This window comes from Aphelocoma coerulescens, chromosome 1 (genome assembly GCF_041296385.1).
Source record: "Aphelocoma coerulescens isolate FSJ_1873_10779 chromosome 1, UR_Acoe_1.0, whole genome shotgun sequence".
Taxonomy (NCBI): Eukaryota; Metazoa; Chordata; class Aves; order Passeriformes; family Corvidae; genus Aphelocoma; species Aphelocoma coerulescens.
Window position 1 is genome coordinate 113,170,311 of NC_091013.1, and position 23,684 is coordinate 113,193,994.

At 38.0% G+C, this 23,684-nt stretch overlaps 1 long non-coding RNA gene across 1 annotated transcript in view; it reads right to left on the bottom strand.

Annotated features, from left to right (window-relative positions):
- Positions 1–23,684, bottom strand: part of LOC138114888 (uncharacterized) — a 53,257-nt gene that overhangs the window by 12,006 nt on the left and 17,567 nt on the right. The window contains exon 2 of the long non-coding RNA XR_011152867.1: positions 2,968–3,076. This is a non-coding gene — a long non-coding RNA (uncharacterized lncRNA). The remainder of the gene's footprint in view (positions 1–2,967; positions 3,077–23,684) is intronic.

A 23,684-nucleotide genomic window follows, 5' to 3' on the forward strand; every position in this document is an offset into this window, starting at 1 on the left:
CTTTATCAGAGTTCTTATGCCAGGGTAAACTTCTGCCAAATTACTGCTTGGATGTCAAAGGAGTCTCACACTGGGGGGGGGAGGGGGCGGTGCTTTTCAGCAGTTCACAAGCACTTTGTGATTTTCCTCATTGTGTTAAGCTTCATTTTCCTTATAGAGAAGCAATAGCCAATGTTCATTTTCCCAAGGAAATGAGTAAAGGAATAACAGGTCTTGATCTTAAAGTGGGAGAAAGGAAGAAATCCGAACCCTTGGCAACACTAATCTTTGATTATCCTTAGCTGATAACTGGTGCAGACTTTTCACAAGCTTCTGTATATAATGAGGAAGCTGTTTTGTTTGGTTGGTGGTTTTTTTTAATTAGACTTTCTCCTGAAGCAGAAATTAGCAGCAACTGTAATCTAATAAATCTTCCTCTCATCCAGGTAGCAAGTCCTACCACATACATCCTTCTTAGTCGCTCTCTTATGTATTCTGTACAACAAAAGATTGCTTGAAGCTGTATTTAAAAGGCCCTCTAGGAGCAGGTGACCAGAAAGTCTGCTAAAAGTACTATCTTTAACAGTAAATCATGGGTAGAAGTTTGGTAGAAGCTGACAGAGGGGATTGATTTATTTCATGATTGTCTCATTTTACGAGTAAGTCTGCAATAGAAATTAAAGCTTCGGGTGTTTTGGGTTTGTGAGGTTTTTTTATTTAACCCTTATCTTTAAGGATAAAAGTCTGGACTTCCAAATGTCATAGTAACATTAAAATTCTAGATTTTTAAAATCCATTTTTTACTTGTAATAAGATTGAAAATGTTTCACCATAATTTTCTTTAATATTAAGATTGGATTACTTTCTAAATTCAGCACAGATTTGTTCACCACAGTTGATGAAATGAAGACTGAAAAAAAATTTCACATGCTAAGGAGATGGCATTTACTGAGCTTAGCAGAAAAAAACCCAAGTCACTGTAAATCCTGTCAGACTTCGTATCTGTTCTCTCCCAGATCTGTAGGATCTCAGTAAGACTACCTCTCAAATTAAAAGAGACTGATGCTGTCACTTCTGTGACTCCTGCACTGGAACCTAACAAGAAAGCCATCTCTATTATTCTTCACATTTGCTTTTGCCCCCATTCTCCTGCAGTGAAAAAGGAATAATCACCACTATGTCTTTTAGAAAGAGTCAATTCTATGGAAGGAAGATAGAGCACAGGTCACAAGAGCACATTTCCAGAGCAAGCTGGAATGAAACCCAAATTCTTGAGTTTTATCATCATCTTGTTGCAAATATTTTGTCAATAGGTTTCAGAGGTTTATCTTTCACCCTTATTACAGCAGCTAGTCCTCGCAAAGGACTGAGTACTATCATCAGTCAGTTGGAACATACTGTAGGTGACAGAAATAAATATGATTGGTTTCCACAGTTACAAAATTGCTGCTGACTTGTATCAGTAGCAATATGGTTCCACATAATAGAATTTCTAGGAGGGATTAGTTTGCCTTCCTAAGCAATGAAATGACACATATTTGAGTGTCCAAAGAAAGTCTTGCACTTGGAGCTCAAAGCTGTTCTTTCCCCTATATGTGTACTTGTCTGTCAAGATGGATTTTTGTTGCTTTTTTTTAGCCAGTGTAAGGAAACAGGGAAAAACTAAAGACAACTTATAGAAAGTTTCAATACTAAGTAAGATTAGTTACATACTTTTCTATGTTCTTACCTATAAGAAATTCAGCTACAAGAGTTACTACTAGCCAGCTCCATGTATTCAATTATACAAATTCATGATGAAATTTTACAAATGAATTTTTATTTCTAGATTGCAGTCTTATTTGCCATATGGTTCAGCTTGCCAAGAGGTTGATAAGAAATGATAAAGTAGCAGCAGATTCCTCAGCTATAAATAAATAAACAGGCACTACCAAAGCACCATAACATCCATGTGACAGAGATTTCAGCAACCAAGAGCTAATAATCAGCCCTGTGATATCCACGTGCAAATGACAATTAAGATTCACTCAGCCAAAGCCAGAGGAGCAACAGCTCCTCTTCTAGTTCTTTCACACCTGGAAGCCAGCATGGTGAAATGTCGTACTTAAAACGAGATTATAATGATCCAAAAGATCTAATCAAGTCCAGCAAATCAGTCTGACTTTCAGAAATCAGGGAACTTCATAGGCACCACAACCACTGCACCCATGGCAGCATCAACTTACAAATTTCCATATGCTCTACCATCATATAGTGTCCAATCATTTGGGCCCCTTTCTCACAGAAGTGTTTATACAGAAGTCAGTCAGAAGAAATTCAACTTGATATTTTATCATTTTTATTTAACTGTACTTGAAATTCAGTAGACAGAAATAGCTGTGTTGTATCCCTCACAAATAAAATGGTTAGACATTATGACCAGTCCTTGAAAAAAACAAACCCCACCAAATCCCTGATGCCATATGCCATACTTGTTCTTCTGCCAGAAGGAATACCGGGTTTCCTAAAACAATTAATATTTCAGTTGGACATCAAAACAACATACATAACTACACTTCTATAGCAGGGGTTTTTTTCCTCAATTCTTATAATGCAATTCTACCCTCTTCTCTTCCTCTTTCCATTTTATTCGACCAAGTTTTCAGTGTATTTTTGTTTTTCTTTTTAGAGCAAGGGAACAAGCAAAGCCAGCCAGAGAGCCTGCCCTTTGAAATGGGCAGTGCTGTATGTCTAATTTAGATTAGTCATGCATCCATTCCAAACTAAAAGCAATGTTTATGCTCTTTTTTTCATTACTCTTTGGCTCTTCAGCAAGTTCCATATTCATTAACACAAGCTGGCAGACAGGAATTCAGGCTGGTGTGGGATTTATTCAGGAAACAGACGCAGTATGAGCATGAGGGAACATTTCTTTCTTATAAGCGTTGTGCACACCTTCTCATGTGGATTTGTGAGACATTTTATTTGCATAAACAGCTGTCTTCTTACCTCATTTCTGCAGCCACAAATAGTACCATGCAAGAAAGCTGCCATAAGAGATCCTACTCTTATTGTTCAAAGTACTCCCTCCACTTCTCGTTGCAGCTGGCTCTTCAAACTTAAAAAAAAACAACCCAACACCAAGAATTACGTTATTTTTCAATTCTATTATAACCTGTATTGCAAGAATGAAGTACTGGGATGTAATTCCAGGAGATATTTTGAAGCCAAATATCAATATATTTTTAACTTTTAGCCATGCCAAAAGATTACTATGCCAACTAATTAAGAAGCTAGAATAACTTTCTAATAACCATCAGGGAAAGATTCTAGCAGAAAAAGGAGAATTTTGAAAGACCAAAATACTATAGAACACTTCTAGAATTCAAAGAGCTATCAAAAAGGAAGCATAAATTAGTACTTCATCTCTGTAAAGGATATTTCAGAGGAAAATAAAACAGATATATGGTAGGATATTTCAGAGGATGAAACAAAACATAAAAAAGCTCTAGGCCAACAAAAGGGAACAATAATGCATTTACTCTGTTTGACTAAAATATTTTAATTTATCTACGTCCCCAAATGTAATTTGCCACCCCAAAAATCTCTTTCATCTCAGGAACTAAGGTAAACAATCTCCATAAAAAGTATTGTTATAAAACCCACTCTGATAGAGCACAGATCAAACATTCCTGAAAAAAATCCTCATTCTTGGAGTATCTCAATCTTTGATAGGAAACAGCAAATGGCATCTAACACTGCAGCTGACATGAACCATAGAATCATAGAGTGGTTTATGTTCAAAGAGACATTAAAAGTCATCTACTTCTATTCCCCCTGCCATGGGCAGGAATTAAATATTTTTTGGTGCCATTTGCTGCTGAGAAACCTGCAAAAAAATGAACAAAGTGGTCTGTTTTAAATAAGACTACAAAAAATTCATCAAGGAGGAGAAGAAAGAAGAGTGTATTCATTCATTGATGAATCAAAATCAGGAAAGGACCCTTAGCATCACAGAATACTGAAGGTATCTTAAATTGGGATCAAGTTGGAAGGAATTTTGAGAACATAGATTTCTTTTTCCACTTATAAAGTAAACTGCAAATATTTTCACATGAAAACAAAAATAAGTTTGTTATCTTTCCTTATAATTTTCTTATGTCAGTTGATACTTTTTTTATTTCAGACGTTAAAAGATTCCAAGAGTACCTAAGTGACCAAGGCACATAAGCTCCAATGAACTATTGATATGTTCAAACTTTACATCCTGATTATTTCCTTTTACAGACAAGAGAAAATATTTTAAACAATTTCATTAAAATCTTCCATGAATGCAGGATAACCACAAATAACTTGGCAGAAGCAACATCTCAGAAACAAAATATAAAAGTGGGTTTGTGTGCTAACATTCTGATGGAAGTAATACTTACACAGCAGCTTCCAAGATAAGCATTTTCTATCAAATTTCTAAAACAGATTTTTGAAAGTCCTCCACTCAAAAAAAACCCAAAAAACACCAACAACCAAACAAAAAACCACAAACCACAAGAAAATCCCCAAAGCCCCCAAGTTCCTACAAAGTTCTCTTGTATTCCTTATTTTGTGTTCACTCTTAAATTCTGCTGTCATTGGTTGGGACTTATAAAGACATTTGAGTTGTGGTGTGTATTCAAAACAAGCCTCACAGGACAGTTGCAGGTGGCAAAGGAGCTACAGCACAACCACTCCCTTTTAAGGCAAGGAGTATCAGCTTAGCCTGGAGTTTCCAGACTGGTACTACACACCAAAGCTGAGCTTTTTTGAACAGTTTTCAGTCACAAAAATTTTTACCCCACATAATTTGTTAATGTTATTTTTTTCCCCCTTAAATCTTTATCTGCCTCAGTTCAAATTCATATTTCCTCTCTTGCAGCCACTCCAACTTGCTGTGAACATCTCAAAGAGCAGGTAGTCACTGCATTCATTTTTAGCCGTGTTGGAACCATCATATCATAGGCATGGCCAAGAAACCCAGGCGAGCCCGTCACAGCCTGAAAGTCTCTTTCAGAAGTGTTCTGGCATTAAAGAGGGGAATGCTGAGGGGAAGCCAGTTGAAAGTGTCATCCAAACAAGATAATAAACATAGATAATAACACACATTCTGTAGCAAAGGGGAGTTTCCAGGAAGCCTGCTGAAACCTCAGAGCTGCAGATCGGTCTCTCCTGACAGACCTTCTTGACTCTTGCAAAAGGCAAAGAAAGATCCACAGAAGCGATTATTTTTTCAAATATCAATAGTGTAACATTCACATAAGATCACTGGAAATAACCCAGTACCTTTTATGCCTTTAGATTTTCTTTTTTATCCTCCCTTCTCTTCCAAAGATAAAGGAAGAAGCTAGAAGAAACAGTCTTACAGATGACAACTTTCATGCCTCACCAGGAAAGTCTCTCATGGTTTATTTCACTGACATTCAGATTTCTATGCCACCTGCCATACACTCTAATGACATTTTCAACAGAGATGGATGAATGATCTTTCATATTCTGAACAAAATGGGCACAAATATTCTAAGTTATTCCCTGTCAAAATTTCTCTGATCTTCATGGAATCAGGTGTTGGAATTACACTGCCTACTGTTCCAATATTTCTTACTGGTACCAGCAATTTTTTTTCTACTTAGATTACTATTTAAGAACAGAGATCTGGTTATGATTAACTTCTAGAAGTAAAGACCTAATGTCACTTAAGTATGACACTCTTCCCATCATCTCCTTCATTGTGAATCTTAACACTGATATTAAATTATGACATCTGGTTTCAGCTTCCACAAGTTTTCCATTCTTCCTCTTTATTATTTCTTTCCTCTCTCATTCAACATTTGTACTCTGCATTTGGGAGATAGATTTGATCTGGCTTCTCCTTTTACATTAGTATTTTTACTCGTTACTGTATCTGAACTGTTTGATAAACACATCAGTGGCACAGAGGTAATTGCAAATCAAGTCACTTCTTTGATCCTCACATTTGCTATGGGTTTTGTTAGCGCAGTACCTAATTCTAATTGATACTGCTGATAAATGTGAGCATCTTCTGCCAACAGCTATCCTCTTATTAGCTTTTCTTTCAACATTCTATATTTGCAATGCTCAGCAAAGCTGAACCGCAGCAATAAAGCCTCAGCTGTATCCCCTTGTTCCCAAGATCTATGAAATCCACTCCAGATTTCTTGTACATTCATCTATAGATGTAACTGTGTGCATACAGATCTGAACATACAGTATTTTGTCTCTGATTGAGTATTAAAACTCACTTTCATTTAAATCTTTTGGGGTTTTTTTTTTCTCCACAGTGAGGGAGAAGGAACACACCTCAAACTTTCATTTCCTGAAGTTCCTCTCTATAACTTCTACCCAAATGGATAGTTAAGAATCACTCCCAGTGTGCACAACATTCAAACAACTCAAAAAGAACCTAAAGGGTCATCTTGGTGTAGTTCCTTTAATTAGGTGCAATTTGAAGATTTGGAAGTAATTACTTACACACTGAGGCTATAAAGAAAGAATATTTGAATATTTCCATATTAGAAGGAGTAGCCCAAACAATTTGCAGGATCTGTGTCTATGTATATATGCACACACAGAGAAAAAGAATATATATAGGATAGGAGCTCTGCTCTATCAATCTAGTGGGCTATTTTTTAATGTTCTGAGTGATTTGGTCTGGCAGTGAATGAGAGAATTGCTTTATTCAAGGGGTTTCTCTTTTCCCAGTATTTTTTTTTTGTTGTTCTTGGAGGGCTGCAGCACAGAGCAGCACGACACAATAGGTTATGAATTTTTCTAGTAAAAAGGAGTTTTCAGAGCCAAATGGCTATTTTGTTAATGTTTTAGACCAACGCATTGACCTTGCAATAAAAAAAGACTAAAACAGACAAATAATTTGAAACTTTTTTTTTTAATGAGTTTCAGCACAGAAATAACCACCCTTCATAAACTCCACATCTGAATGAGAGAGTCAGTATTCCCACAGTGCTTTCAAATTTGCTGGAATGTTGCATTTCATACTGCTTAGTTTTTAATGCCTCATTCTGCTCCCAAGTCCAATGACAGAAGTCACTTGGAACCATGTAACGATGTTATTACAGGCACCTCTGTTCTTGCATTTCTCATCATTCCTCTTATTTGTTTTTTTACAGTCAATTGTTATCCATTGCTTCAAATTAAACCATAAGCAGTTTGGTGAAGTACCACAGTGGATAATCACAGAGTGCATTATTGTAAGGAAACTAAACCCTCTGTGCTTCCCCTCTTGTCAGTGAAAAGGTAGAAATGGTTTAAATTTCCTTCCCACTCTAGAACTCACACCAAGTTTCACCAGAGCTGTAGCCTCTCCTTTCACTGACAACAGGAGAAGCCTGTGGAGGCAGTTGCCTCAGACTGAGGTTACTAAAATATTAGGAGAGGGGGATAGGGGACACAGCTCCTGCATATGTAAATAAGAAAATAAATACACACAAGAGTAGCCATGGGGGTCAGTTCAAAAAATCTATCCAGCTCAGTATGCTGCCTCTCATGGCAAACTGTAGAGACTAGCTGGGGAAGCAAAAAGTAAAAAACAACAACAAAAAAATCCCAAACAATGAGATAATAGTTTCCTCAAGTATTCCCTGTGCTTGCAAGGGAGGGACTTCCTTAACTGAAGGTGACTTGCCTGTATTCAGGGCCTTTGATGGATTCTCTCATCCCAGAAGTTTCCTGTTTCTCTTGCTTGGCTCATTGCTACCTTTAGCATCCAGAGCCTCCTGTAGCACAGCAGGCTCTGTGCTCCTTGCTACCAGCCCTTTGCACAAAGAGCCACCTCCTCTCCTTTGGCTGAGCATGCCATGTACCAATTTCATGAAACTACCTCTAGTCCCACCTCCAGTCCCCTCAAGTTTCTACATTTCCATGGGTACATCTTTGGGCTAGAGGCAAATTTACAGATACTGCATGTTTACTTCAGAACAGTGATCTACTTTGTGTTTTACAAAGAGGGTATTCTGCATAGGCAAAAGCACCACTCCGAGAAACTAGATATTAATTCAAGGAAAAGAGGATGGAGAGAACAGCTTAGCCAACTAAGCAGACAGAGTTTTCCTCAAACAAACAGAAAACCAGCAAACAGCACTTCTCATCATGAAAAAATTGGTAAGCCAAGTCAGAAGCATAAGATTCTCTACTACTACTACTAGAAAAAACCCTCAGTACTTTTAGTATAATATTAAACCACTGTTATGATACCCAGCACCTTCCAAGATGTTGCTTGTGACAGTCAAAATCACTTTGATCTGATCATGATGAAATCAGTACTTTTTAACACTGGATAGAAAAAGTCAGCAAGCAGGTGGTTTTGGAATAAAAGCAAACAACCAGCTCTTAAGTAAAGAACACCAACCGTTTTCTGCTCCTCAGCATTCCCTAAAATATGTCAGTTTGGTATTTGATGCTTAAAAACTGGTTCCAAAATACTTACTCACCAACTGTTTTGGATAACAACATTTGTTGACTTCATTTCCAGGAAGAGAAGCCTAACATGCATGACAAATGAGTGTAAATAAGACAATGCAAATATAAACGAGTAATTTTGGTATTAATGCAGCATTTTATCATGCTTAGTGATGAAAAAGAACAGTACTGAAATGTTCCTGAAACTAGGAAAAAAGTTCCAAACTGTTGGCACTATTTTCTGAGGCTGGTATAAGACAGAGGGAGTGGAACAAAGACCCTAAAGGAGGGACAGAAAAAGGTGACCTGTAAAAATGAAGACAAGCAGGTGTCCTACAAAAACTATTTATTACCAGTTTTCACTTTGTCATTTATTGTGGGAGTGTTTACGTTGGTTCAGTCCGGGCGTTCCCCCTAAGTTCTGTATGTTTGGTTTACCCCAGTTGGCGCCCTCCCTGTTTTATGTTAATTTTCCTATGTATCGGTTTTGTCTCCTCCCAGGGCCCTGTCCGTCACTCTGGCGCCCCTCCCAGGCTTCTAGAAAGTTCTAGCCAGGGGGCCAGGTGATTGGTCCTGGGATTGGAGCCCCTCCCTTACTTTGTTACTATTGGCTCTGGTTAATGTCTGTTACCCTGTTAGCCCTACCCTTCCCTTCCCTGGTTGGTTCCTTTGTAACCCCTCCCTTGACCGCCACCCACCCATAAAATCCCCTGCACAGCCCTAGCTCAGTGCCTTAGAGCTGGGCTCCCCTGGATGGTGAAGACCTGCGCCAGGAGGTACAATAAAACCTTCTGGATTTAACCCTGCTCTAAGCCTGCCTCCTTTCCTCCGCCGCCTGCTTCTGTCCCTGTGGTCCCCCGGAAGGATCCACGAGCCAGACCTCCGGTCACTCCTAAACCGGAGGCTGGTCCCCGCAGCCTGCTGTGTCCAGAGCTGACCGGGCGTGGCTGGACCTACTCGTAGTGGACACAGAGGCAATTTATAGCAGTAACAGACCTATGAAGAAGCTAGTTTTATATTCTTTATTACTGAAAAAAATGACCACATAGACTAATGCTCATTGAACACTAGAATAGTGCACTAGAACAGTGCTCTTTATTTCCATTTGCTAATGCACAGAGAGAACTATTTCCTGACCCAGAGAACGTGTCTCTAAAACCTGAAGGACATCTAAAATTACACCAGCACAACTTGACTGAACTTAATAATATCCTAGGAAAAACCTTCAATTTATGCAATTTCTTCTGTATCTGTTTTCTTCTGATTATGTCACAATAATTAGAAAAGGTCTGACAAGTTCCTTCAAGAAAAACTTGAATGTTCCTGACCCTGCAAGCACTGTACAGATGCCCAACATTAGCCTGTCAGTGATACCATTCAAACCAGTGATGAAACACCTATCATGCAGTAAATTACAGACTGGAAAGAGATATCTGCATTATCAGAGTCTCAACCTCTAAAAATTTTTTTCCTTTATGCAAACTTAATTTCCCAGTTGTTAGAAAAGACAGACAATTGCTAGGAACAGTGAACAAAGTTCATTCTGGTGTTTTGTTTTTTTTGTTGTTTTTTTTTTTTTTTTTCAAACAGCAGCATCATGAAAATGTCAAGGATGTAGCAAGGGAGCTGACATGGAACTGAGAATAAAATAAAATGGGGGGGAAAAAAAAACAAACAACAAAAACAAACCAAAAAAAAAAATCTAAGAGAAGAGAAGAAAGAGAAAGTCAGCTGAAAGAGAATTCTCAGACCAGAAGAAATACCTCATGACAAACTGCCTGAGGAGAAGTGAAGATACTTAAAGAGATGCTGATGTTTTCAGAGACAGAAGTAGGAAGAAGAAAAGATTGAAAGTTGTGAATCTGAATCCCTGAAGGGAACATTAAGCTAAAAAAAGTCTATTCAAGCACATTAAGGCAGAGCTTATTTGTACATTCTGCAGCTGAAGCAAATATTCAGAACCAAGGAAGATTACTACTATTTAAAATGTTATAAAGACAATCTCACATAGACTTGTCAAGTAAGACAAGAAAAGACAAGACCAAGAAAATGAGGATTTTACTGTTCAAGATTTCAAGCTAATGTGCTAATCACACCAACTCCCCCTTCAATTCCTTCCTCTTCAGTAGAGGAACTGGCTAAGTGATAAAATGAGGTAAGTTTCCCAAACGGTCACACTTTTACCTGAAGGAACATTTCATTTACTGTATGTTTTATGTTAAGTACAAGTACTTTTATGTTAAAAGGATCCTCTAGGGCTTCTGTGATGAAAGGCTCCAAGATTACCTGCTACTTCTCTCCCTCGCCCCCAAGCACTTTTCTAAGAATACTCGGAGACATACAGGTACACGAACTCCTGCCATACAGTGCACAGGAGAATCAATCTCGAGGCATAGGAAAAAAGGAATCAAAACATCACCACAGCCAAGTACCAGTATCAAGCCTGCCCCACAGAAATGTACTATTAAATTATAAATTCACTCCCATCTGTAGTCCTCACCCCAGAATCAAATAAGGAGACAAGGCCCATGTGCACCATGCTAAAAAGCAGGACGCTCTGTTGGCAAGGGTGAAAGATGGGGGGCCCAGGTGGTACATTTCCCAACCCTGTTGTTGAGCAAAAGCAGTCATTCAGTGCTCCAGGTAAATAACAGACTCATAATCAAGAAGGGGGGCTGATAAAACCCTCCTGAGGCATCTGGGAAAAGTCTCTCAGTCACAGGAGCTGTCTCTCATGAGCCTCTGTTTGCTGGTCAATGCAATGGGTCAGAGGCCATCCAGATGTTCAAGGTACAAAAGGAACGAGCAGGATCAACAGTATTACAGTCCTGGAATGCAAAGAGCAGATTTCAGCCTCTGCAGAGACCTGCTCGGAAGGATCCCATGGGAAACTTCCTGCCAGGGCAAAAGGACTCAAGAGACATGGCTGAAGTTCAAGGTCAGCCTTATCAGAGCACAAGAGCAGTTCATCCCACTTTGCAGAATCCAGCAAGGCCAGCACAGACAAAAAGGAGAGCTTCTGGCCGAGTTCAGGCACAAAACAAAAGGACACAGAATCCCAAAGCAGGGACAGCTACTTGGGAGAAAAAGAGGCACTGCCTGTGCAGGTAGGAATAGAATCATCAATACATAGCTGGAGTTCAAACTAGCAAAGGAGAAGGAGGGCAGGAAGAAGAGTTTCTGCATGTACACTGCTAGCAAAAGGAAGCCTAAGGAGAGTGTTGGCCCTGCTCAGTGAGGCAGTAATCCCACTGACAAGCAACAGTACTGCAGAGCTCAGTGCCTTTTTACAGCAGTTTTCACAAGTAAGTCTCAACTACAAGACAAGTATTTATATTCTAATCAATTCTTTCTGGAGTTCTTCATAGTGGAAATATTTTTCATCCATTGCCTGTCATTTATCAGATGCCAAGACATAGCACAGACTCTTGTCATCAACACCTAAAAAATAACCCCTCCTCATTAATGTTTCCATATAAAATTTGTTTGCAAAATCATGGCCATTGACTTAACACACACCTTCTGGTCACATCAGAGCATGGCCAGGATTGTTTTCCATATTAAACATTTTCCAAATTTGTTAAAAGCATCTCACAGTTCTAATGAGGTGGTTTGTATCTGCCAACCTATTGCTCAAGAGACACATGTAATTTGAATCATTTTCTAAGCTGATCTCCCACCACATAACCAGCAGAAGAGCCATGCTTGGACTGGCAGTTCACCAGGGCAGTGGTCTGATCAAGCCACCCAGAAGGGTCAGACAAAACTGATAACGAAGGCATCCAGGGATCAGTTTCATTCCCTCTTTTGATCATGTTGTGGTGACATCTGGAGGGCTGCTGTCACCTCTGCTCAACTTGGGGATGTCCAGTATATCCCAAGGCTGTCAGCCATTTTAATAATTGTATATTGAAATTTTGGAATCACGTTCAATCCTGTTCCTCTACCATTTCTATATTGATTATTTAGTATCATTGTAATAATAATTTGTTTATTTTGTTTTGTTTTTCTGAAAGCATGTTTAAAACCAAAAGGCCCAAATCCTTCTGATTTTAATAAATCCTTGCCTGTTTTGTGTTCCAAAACTCAGTCTCAGCATCCAAAAAACACACAGGCAGTTGCAGTACTGGGTCTGACAGGAAGCACTGACAAAGACTAGCAAGCTTTTCCAAATGGAAAAGTTCATCCCATGTTCAATATCCCAGCTCCTGACATTTGTTTTCACAACTAATACAGCAGACAAACTCTACACATAGACAGAAGTTATGCCAACAGAGCCAGATATGCAAATCAAATTTTTGTACCAACACACATTTCAGACAAGAGCCCATAGACTTTGTGGACACAGGGAGAAAGACAAAGGTTTTAATTTCTTGCTGATTCAGAAAGATCAGTAGCCAAATATAATCTTTCTCACTCATCTTTGGATATAAGTAGCTTTTTTGGGTTTGGTTGGGTTTTTTTTATTGACACATTGCAATGCTGATTCAAGTCCAGAAGAATGTTATGGAAAAAAAGAAATACTGTGAAAGTGTCTCACGATTCCTTCCCTTCTTTTCTGAGAATAAAGCATTGTATCACAGAGAAAGCTTAAAATGACAGAAGTAGAACTTGAAATGGAAGAAAAATTACACATTGGTCTTCTGAACATGGATGGATTTCCACTCTACAATTTCCTTTAAGTGTTTTCATTCACACATATGAATGATCCTCAGAGTATCAATTCTGTTCTATGACTGGATGTCTCTGACCCATAGGAAGAGCACAAAGTCATACTTCCTGAAAATTACAGACACTGATAGCATTTTCATTGTGCATATAACCTTACATGGGTGAGAGAGGTATAGTGTGTTACCAAATGTAAAAAAATTGAAACAACCATATCCCAAGGAAAGAGGAAGAAATATTCAGCTCCAAAATAATAGCAATCCTTAGAATATTAACAAAAGAAATTCATAGCCATGAGACCTAAAACATCCTGTAGCACAGTTTTTTTTCCTGTTTCCTTTAGAGAGACCTCTATCACAGACCCAGGCCTCCATAATAACTGACAGGTGAATAAAATAAATGTTTACTGTTTTCCTTTCAGACATCTTTATCACTCTTAAGAATTAAGTCAATGCTATCTACATTTAAAAGATCTTTGAGGCTAGATGAGAGCCCCAAAGTTTTCTTAAATAAATTTTACACAAAGGTTATATCACTTAGGGATACAGCACAGTCTTACCTGTGCAAGAAGTCCAATGTCATATGTAGTCTGACATCTGCTTGAAATAAGTAGTGGTTTTCTGATTTTAGTGAAAGTAAAACCTAGGGCCTTTTTATTGCTGAGTACCTGACTGCAGACTGCCATATGACTCCCTATTTTTTATCTCACCAGCCTACAGAATCTTCTCTGCTTCATTGTTTCAGCAGCAGTTTCTACACCTCCTCTTAAGAAAGGTTTTGTTGTGGGTTTTTTGGTTTTTTTTGGGTTTTTTTTTTTGTTTTTTTTTAACTTCCCTCAGCTGACACCACTACACAAACTATAAACAGGAGAGCAGTAATTATTAGGTACCTGCTTCTGACACCTACTTTCTACTCATAGTCCTCTGCTCAGCACAATCCTCTCATCTACAGAAAAACTTGGTGAAGAATAAGTTTTGGCATCAGTTCTTTATTTGGTTTCTGTTTGGCACGAAGTAGATAACATTTAAGATCCAGGCATTCAAGAGACAGGGAGAAATCCAGTTAAGCACTCCAAACCCCATATTTTACATTGGTAAACCCTAACATTTTCCTAGTCAAATAAAAGAAAATTACACAAGTAAATAAATGATAATATGTCTTTTTTGTGGTTTGAAAATGGTAGGGGATAAAATGCAAGCAATAATATCCATTTAACTTTACAAATAATATCAACTATAAAGCATTAAATGTCATTATTTTAATTAACTAGCAGAGTGATTAATCTTCCTCTAGATACCAACTCCTGTGAGACAGATATTCCCTCCCAAACAAATATGATGCTATCACTGTGGACGTACAAAACACGAGGTCTGGCAAGAAACAATAATGGACTGCTTTGTAATTAATTAATATATACCCTTAGATTTGATGTATAAGAGCCAGAACTACTCAGTTGTTCCTCAAGCATCTCTCACAGGACCATCCTTTTGTACCATCCAAGTATGTCCTATGGTAAGCATTAATTTATATTGGCAGGAAGTGTTGGAAGAGAGCCATGTGTCAGCTTTTCAAACGCAGGCTTGCACCTCTGATATTACAGCAGCAGGTGCATAAAAAGAGCAACTTGGGTGTTGGAATGAAGGGATATTTCTGGAGTCTTTGTCTCCTCTTTCTAACAGACATCCAATGACAACAATCAAGACTGCTCAGGGATCTCATCAACATTTAAACTAAATTTCCTTCCATTCCAAGTTATAACTATTTAGCATTAAGTTATATATTTTCTGATCCTGGAATATAATTCCATGTTAATTTCTTTCTTATGAAAGGAGGAATAAATCCATATAGGAAATACTCAAGAACTGCTATTAAATCCAGGGAGAAGTATGAATTACTTTGTTTAGCAGAACTCTAAATTTTTCTTCTACAGATTGGCCTAAAGGCAACAATAAGTGTTAATGTCTTGTTGATGGGAGCATACTCTTTTGTCAGTGTACATGTATTCAGAACTTAGGAGACAATTACTTTAGAAAAACTTGGCTTTCCACTGTTAGATATAGTTGCCAAATTCCTATTTAATCACCTTTGATTAGTGAGTTTTTCTCTTGGCTTGCTTATTTATGTCTTCTAGGGGTTTGCCTAGCTTAGAAAACACTACATTTTCACTCAACAACCAAGGAGACCAGAGAATCCCACATTAAGACCCTGACAGTGCCACAAAAATGAGAGATACACTTTAGCAACTAACACTCATTCCTTCTTTGGGACCCACAGATACAGAATTCATGAGAAAGAAACAAAATTAAAACCATGAATTAGATCAACTGAGATAGAAGCATCACAGGGGTAGATTTAAGGCAGCGATATGCAAGATACTAGATTGATGAGGGACTTTGTTCAAGAGGTCCCTAAATACAGATCAACTCCAATTCAGTTTGCCAGTAATTCCCCTAATTTAATTAGGGACCAATAAGAATTTTAAGTTCATGAAGATTTGATTGAGTGAAGCTTCTGAATAATGCTGGGCTTTTCATTTATACATAATGAATGAGAAATATAATTAACCCATTTCAGCTCTTCATAACTTTCCCCATTCCTAACCAATTTTTATTTAAGATAAGAAATCATACTATGTGTTAATATACAGACATGTACTTTTATAAGTTTGCTAGGAACATTCTGTCTTTTTGACAATTGTGCTGCCAGCCTCTAGCAGGGATAAACATGTGTTTTGTGACTTGGGACTTACTACCCAGTCAGGCAATGGCACAGTTTCAGATTCTCAGACGACAGTAATCTTGCAGCCTGAAAGTTATTAGCTTATAGTATAGAGTATGGCCACTTCCACCATAACACAGAAGGAAAATAATATATAGTAGAAGGTGTAAAAAGAAAATATATTGCTTTCCCCTGCAGCTAGAAAGCAAAAGCCATCAATAACTCCAAAGGTATCAGATCAAGATTAGCATTTTAAAGTTACTTGCAATTCCTGATTATATTAATGCAGTCCCCTCTTTTCCTTCCCTTCCTCCTCCACACATATACAAGTAAAAGCAGTCTTTGGAAATTTAGGCTAAGAGTAAATCCAGTGTTAGCCTCAAGATTCAAAGCTTTAGCATTAAAATTAATAACTATCAGTCCCAGAGAGGAACAATTCTTTTTCAAAAGACTACCAGCTTCATACAGGGAATACTTGTGTCCTAGCTAATAGTTTAACATTTCAAAAACAGGACTTTAAAATGAAATAAGATTTTAGAGCACACTAAGGATGATTTAGAAGTTCTCTGAGGAACCAACATTATAGTTATGACTGCTTAACACTGTGTGAAATAATGAAATTAGAAATGGAAAATTCAAATGTGAATTATAAGACATCAATTGAAAATACATACATCTAGATCCTGACTCAATACAGGGAAAGTGTTTCAACTTGAGCTCAAAATAAGCTTATAATATTGTGGCAGAGCCCTCCTACAGGCAACTTATGCAATCAAGTATGGAAAAGTGGGAAGAAAATGTTTAATAATCCAATTCCCAAATTCCCATACAGAATCATGTGCTATCTTCAGATGATACCCATAGCAGTGAAGGGCAAAGCAAAGTTTTCTAGACTGATCATTATTCTTCCTTCATTAATTGCCTAACGCAAGCAAACTTTTTCAGTGTTACAACAGGCGGTAGAAAGAAATGAGCCCAAAAAGGCTGAAAAAGGGAGGAAAAAGCCAGGTGTATGCATCCAAACCTACAGAAAATATCACCAAGTCAGCTTAGGCAAAGCATCATGTTAGTTTGTAAGATACCTTATCACTGAAAAATAAGTGAAGTTTTACAGTAGTGTAAGGGTGTGTGACCAGGCAGCCCTGCTTGGGATGACAGAGAAGCTGTTCTGCCCTTTCCAAAAGCCAGCACTGTGCTGTGACAAAGAAGCCCAGGGTGGCTGTTCATTCTCCAAGAGAGATGTCTTGTCCAAGTAATAAAAGGCATTAAATTCAAACTAGCAGCAGCTGCTGGCCAAAATGCTAAAGCATTAATGGAGGCTTGCAAGTGGAGCCTCAGAAATGTGCTGCTACTTTGTCTCAGTGCTACATTATTCTAAACACGTCAAAACCAAACATACCAACATTACATTTTATCTCATGATAAAATTGACCAGGCTTCTCCAGTTCTGCAGGTACTTTTTAAAGGCTATCTCTGCAGTCATCTTTAAAGCTGTGCTGGGAAAAGTTTCCCTCCTCATTTTGTATTCATCCTTTGTGCAACACGACTGGCTGTACTATTAGACACTGTTGGGAGGAAAGGATTAAAAAGCAGACGGCTGGTCAGGAGGATTGTAAATGACCTTGCAGCTGGGAATAACCCTGGATAAACCTGTGTGAACAGCAGGCCAGTGATCCTCTAGCATGGACTGTGTAACAGTGCCTGTGTCTCTGCTGACATGTCCCTGACCAGGTGTTGCCTCAGAGATACCCCTGCTAGCGTGGGAACAGAAATAAATTTGCTGCTTGTGTTCTTGCCACAGGTTTGGGTGTTCTGGCTGCCTGTGTTTACTCAGAGACACTAGCAGAGAAACAGGCCAAAATTTTGTCCTGATCTGAGTAATGAAATTAAAAGGCTCAACACTGCATGACCCAAGACTTAAACCAAAACAAAATCAAACCCTGACACATAAAGTGTGTAGGCCCAGCTGGTTTGTCACAGTGTTCATTAATATTCAGTTAATCTAATGAAATGTAGCAGCTAAAACAGGTTTGCAGCTAAAAGACTAAAGTTTCCTAAGGCACAGCAGGCATTTCTCATTCATGCTATGATATGGGTCAGACCTATAAACCAGCATGGTGACAGCTTTAGCAATTTGGAAGTGACACACATTAAGAGCTCAACATGCCAACCCAGTCCTTCTTAAGTTCAGCTAAGAGTTGGCCACTAGACTTTCAATGATATATTAAAAGGAAATTTGTAAGCAACAGGCAAATTTTTTTTCATTTTACATGTGAATACACTTGTTATTTTTTCCAGCTGGGTTATTCAGATAGAAGTTTATCATCTGGGGAGGGCACAATGTCTGTGATATGTTTCTGAAGAGGCTTTTGAATTTTGTCTGCACTTCCTCATATCAACTCAGGTATGCTGAACACCCTCTTTGAAATCCACTTCTCGTATTGCCTTCTTCAGCAAACAGTTGGTAATAAGAGATGCCACATTTCTTTCTTACTACATCTGAAAGTGTTACTAGGAGTACTGAACAAACAGAGAGGAATAAATATTGATGGAAGGCTTTTTTCCCTGTTTAACCAGACTTACTACCTTTTGTCCCTTGCTTCATGAAAACAAGTTCAGTCTACCCATCCCAGAGCATTCTTTTGTTCAGAAAGGTGAACAGCAACACTTTTTCCAGTGTGATAATAATAGGCAGCACAAAACAAATTTGTTTTTTTTTCATCTTAAACTGTTCAATTACTCGATTAATACATTAACAACATTGGTGGGCGACTACATCTGATCAAAATCCAATTCTGTTTCACACTGCTCTGCAATACAAATGAATTTATTAGGCTTTCATCATTCCAGAACCATCCTGCAGGGGCAGGAATATGCTCAGCTTTGCTGAAGGATTTTCCCACACCCAGATGCTGTCATCTACAACGCAGAGACACTACGGATTTTGTACGGAGCCTCCTGGAGAACAGTGGGTCTGAACAAGCTCAGGGGTACGTGATGTACTGCAGGCTATCAAGGGACCCCATTCACAGGGAGCAAAGCAGAGCACAAGGCAGCTGCTACTTTTTTGTATTCGGGCTTAAGAGCAAATACTGCAAAGCACACAGCAAAACCAGGCTAAGTACAGAGTGCTACTTCAGGACAGCCACTTGTTACACTGCAAGGTCATTCCCCTTCTGTCCTTTCCTTTTAAAATAGAGGGTGAAGAAGAAAATAAAAAGAAAAAATATGAATCAAGAAAGATATTTTCATGACTTCAGGTGCTCTAGAAATGCAAACATAGCAACTATGTCACAGTTTAAATACAGAAATGCCTTTTCAAAGTATGAGGTGAGTCCTACAGGGGGTAGAGTCATGTGAAACTTTAAGCTGAAGAGATTTAAGAGATTCTCAGAGACTGATTAAAAGATATAGCTATTTACAGAATAGACTCTGTTTAAGAAACTGGAATAAAATGTGAGAAATCAAATGAATATCTGGAATACAAACACAAATCTACAAACTTTTAACCTGAATATGTTTACCAAATATCAAGCAGGAGGCTAACTAATCATGGAGTTTTGGTTTTTTGTGTGTTTTTTTTTTTTTGTTCTGGTTTGGTTTTTTTTAAACACTATTAACAGAATAAGGAATCAAAGTAGCCATTTCAAAGTTAGTGGAAAAAGCAGATGAAGTATTTAAGTTACATAACATCATAAAAACGAATAGAGTCCTGACATCTAGAGCAAACCATCATTTCAAGAAATAAGGAAAGAAATTCAAAGTAGAAACAATAAATTGAGACCATTCCACCATTATAATGGCAGGAGGAGGAGCAGGACAGAAAAATACTTTAAGAGTGGCAATAAATAATACAGAAATGAGTATGGACAAAATAGAAATGCACTGCACAGAGTAAGCAAAAAAGTCAAAGCAACACAATAAGGTGTTAAAGCAAAATGTCAGATAGCATGTTGTTTCTTAAATAATCACCTTTGTTCATCACTGCTATTCTTTTAAACAAAGATTGGAACCTTCCTTCACTTCCTTCTTTCTTTCCAACTGTTGTAAAGTCACAACTGAAAAGTTTTCAATTTTTAGATAATGAAATTTTTTCCCCACTTATGCATGTCTCAGATTTTAAAGGCAAAACACATGGCTAAACAGATATTTTAAAGGCAATCTAATCTTCTGGTCTGTTTAGCCATCTCCTAAGAAACAGCCTCCAATGTAGTAGACCAACATTTAGGAACTTGCCATAGCACTGCAGAGTCAGAAGATTTGCTTGATTTCCAATTCTCTTGCTCTCTCTGCTGTGGTTATTTCATTGCCCACAGATACTTCCTTCGAACAGATGTATCTGATGGGAATGCAATGGCAAAGGGGAAAAAAAAAAACAGTTTAAAATGCACTGTGCTTCTCTGATTATAATTAGATTTGCACATGTAGAAATCTAAATATGATACATATGTCTCTGCATCTCTACTCCCACGTGTGTGCCCATGGTAGCAGGCAACCTTCACAGAATGTGTGTGTGATGAGAATGTGTAGCATCTGTCAGATGCTCCAGAGTTTCGCTAGATGAATATTCCTGAGACCAGGCCCAAGAAGGAAGAAGCTCTACAGTATTTTCAGGATGCTTGCCTGATGTACCAAGATCTTCTCAGCTAAACATGGTTTGGTTTTCAGTTTTCTGTTGACTGAACAATAGGAGAACTGTTCAGGGAGGAGAAGCCATTCTTCAGTTCAGAGGAAAGTAGATAAGAGCATAAAGTCCTATCTGTGAAAGGTCAGCTAGAACAATTACAAGTTCATTATATCAATCCCTTCAATTCTGTTAGAAAGGTGGAAAGAAGGTCATAGTCAGGCCTTTCCAATGTTCACCATCCATCTGTTGTGCTGCTTTTTTATTTTTATCTCCCATTTCAGCTTATAAATTGGGCTACAAGCATGTGTTTTGAAGCCAAAGAAGCACTAAAATGACACACACACACAAAAAAGATGGATCGAAACAATAACTTCAGCTCAGTATTCCTGTACCATTCCACAAATTTATCTCCAAAGTAGACTGCTCTTGAAGTCAACAATTTTCCCACATAAACATCCCCCATTAAAGACACCTGAATTATGTTCCTGGTCAGAATCAGTTTTACATGCACAGATGTGTTTCCTACATATTTATACCCAAACTGAAGACAGGATCAAATACTTGAGGAAGTTATTTCTTCTTTCCTCATTTTTTTATCCTAAGTCTTAATCACACCTTGATATGGCAAGGAACTTGTATGGAAGAGTTCATTTGGGTTTGCTTGTGTGAAAGGAGCCAGCAGCCCAACAGAAAAGCCTGATATTCTAATTCTGAAAAGAGTCCACACTGACATCCCAGTGTAAACATCACATGAATTCCAGTATGTACCCAAAAAAATCAAGAAAAACAACTATTCCTTCAAATTGAACCAAACAGTAATGTTCTGGTATTCACAGGTAGTAAGATTAAAAAAATACCATTTCAGAGGTTTAAAGTGAAAATTATGTTACATTAACAGTGGCATTTAAACTACCAGAAAATAAAAAAGAAAATACTATATTTTTGCAATAAATATTTTGGTGTTAAGCTTTCTCCTAGGTGTGGTTTGTTTTTTTTTTCCTTTTTTAATGTGTATTTCATAAACTAACTGTGTGAATTCACACAGCCTAAAAAGAATTAGATTTTGTGGTTACTGCTATTCAAGAAAGAAACACCCTTGCAAATACAGGTAAGTACTGGCATTCATACTGTACTTTCCTAAGAGTAACACACCGAGTAGACAGTGGTCTGCATAAGAAAACCCTGTCACATTTAGCTGAGTCACACTAGAAGTGAAAATAAAATTTTCTGAAGGTTACATATTAGAATAAAAGTCTGGAAATTTTGATAACATTTTTCACTTGAATAGGATAATAGAGGTCTTAAGGGAACGCAAAATTCAATTACATACACATTGGAATACAATTCTGGTGGGAAGAGCTGTAGAACCAAATAAATGCAGCCTCTCTATCCTCCACTTGTTATTTTATCAGGCACTATAGTCAAAATGCATCCTTTTTCTCCCTTGAACTGCATTCATTGACTAATCTAATATGAATAATGACACAAGAAACCTTCCCTCCTCTTCCTCACATCTCTGACAATGCTCATTTATGACTTAATCATTTTGACATTTGGACCTCAGTCTGTACAAAGTCTTTCAGTGGTTTATAGACATAATTTTTGTTGCCATTTTGATTTCAACACATCTAATGGTCTCCAGATGTCCTACTGGTTGTGCATACAAACTAGTACAGAAAGCAATATACACTCTTGGCTCTTTCCAGCAGCTTTCTGGATTTAAAGCCAACAAAACCGCTGGAAAACTGCAAGGGCACACAATAAGTTTCAACAGCATAGCATGGACTAAACTTGATTAGGTAATAGGATAAGATAGGTTTGTTATGTTATTGCTTATTGGAAACAATTCAAATGTTATGCAATTCAGATACTGTATTGCTACGTTGCACAGAAGTTTTGTATGGATTCATTTGTTGCTCCCCACTAAATTTTTGGCTCTTGAAAAGAGCCTTATATTTGTTCTTTGGTCTTTCTTCAGACAACTGAACGTAGCAGTAAAAATGCAGGCTCTTTTTTTTCTGATTAATGAGCATTAACTACTATCCTGAATAGGGAAGAGGGACATAGAAGGGCAAGTCACAAGATAACAAGACCACTGTAACCCCAAAATGAACATTGGATAAGGGAGCACATTCTTCTAGCCAGAGTGTGAAAATTAGTAGTTTCTACCAGCATCAGGAACGCTTGAAGATGCTAAATGGAAGATTACTGAAGAGCAAACAGAATACAGGACAAATATACAAGTCCTTCTTTTGCAGATAAGAGCTCCTTTGAGCATCTAATTGTACTTCAGGCAACAGGGATATGTTGTTTATAGAGAAGGATGGGAAGGGAGGCACACAGACCAGTTCATTTAATCAGGCCAGAACACAGAACTCAAAAGACTTCTTGACTAACACATAGAGAGTATTTGAGCCATAGAGGCTGGCCCTGCCTTTTACGGGGTCTTGATTTAATTAAAACACATTTCCGTTTTTGAGGAACTTCCCTCTTGTTTTTTTACTACCTCAGTTACCAGAGTAGATGAGAGAAGAGCAATATCTTAAACAGTTCAAGGGCAACAGAGAAAAATTTGAAGTCAGCAACAGAACCCACCCTATCTAACAAGCCAGCCTTGTCCAATACATGGGGTTTTTCCACATCACCACAGTATTATTTATTCTGCAGAAACCATCAAAAGCTTTACCTATGGACCAGGTCATTGCTGTGTTATACATTGGACAACATCCCACAAGGAGCTCCTGCCACAAACTGCTTTCCTTCTTTTTATAACAGATGCAAAAGGTAAACACTAAAATATGGAATATTCTTTTCTTCTGTAAGGTATTAAAAACTATTCTTAATCAAAACAGATGATCCTCCTCTCAAACCACAAAATCCCCCACGGTGAGAAGCATATTTTAACTTAATAGACCCATCAATACATAACAAAGCACCCTGCCTCCACTTCAGCAGTCAGCAAAAAACCCCCAAGTCAGCACATTCACCTCCACCTGCTGGCTTGGAAGCAGAGTTCTACTTCACCTGCTAGTCTTATAAAGGATTAAAATGCATAAATTGCACACTGGAGAAGGCTTTTTATCACCAAAAAGGAACAATTCAGTAGATGGGGGATGGGGAGGGATGGTGGTGTAACAGCAGTTAATGCAATGCCTTTAGTACAACATATTTCCTTTGTACTTCAAATGTAAAAGATGATCCCCCTCAAAAGAGTTGTTAAAGACTTGCAGTTTGGTTGGCAAGAAGA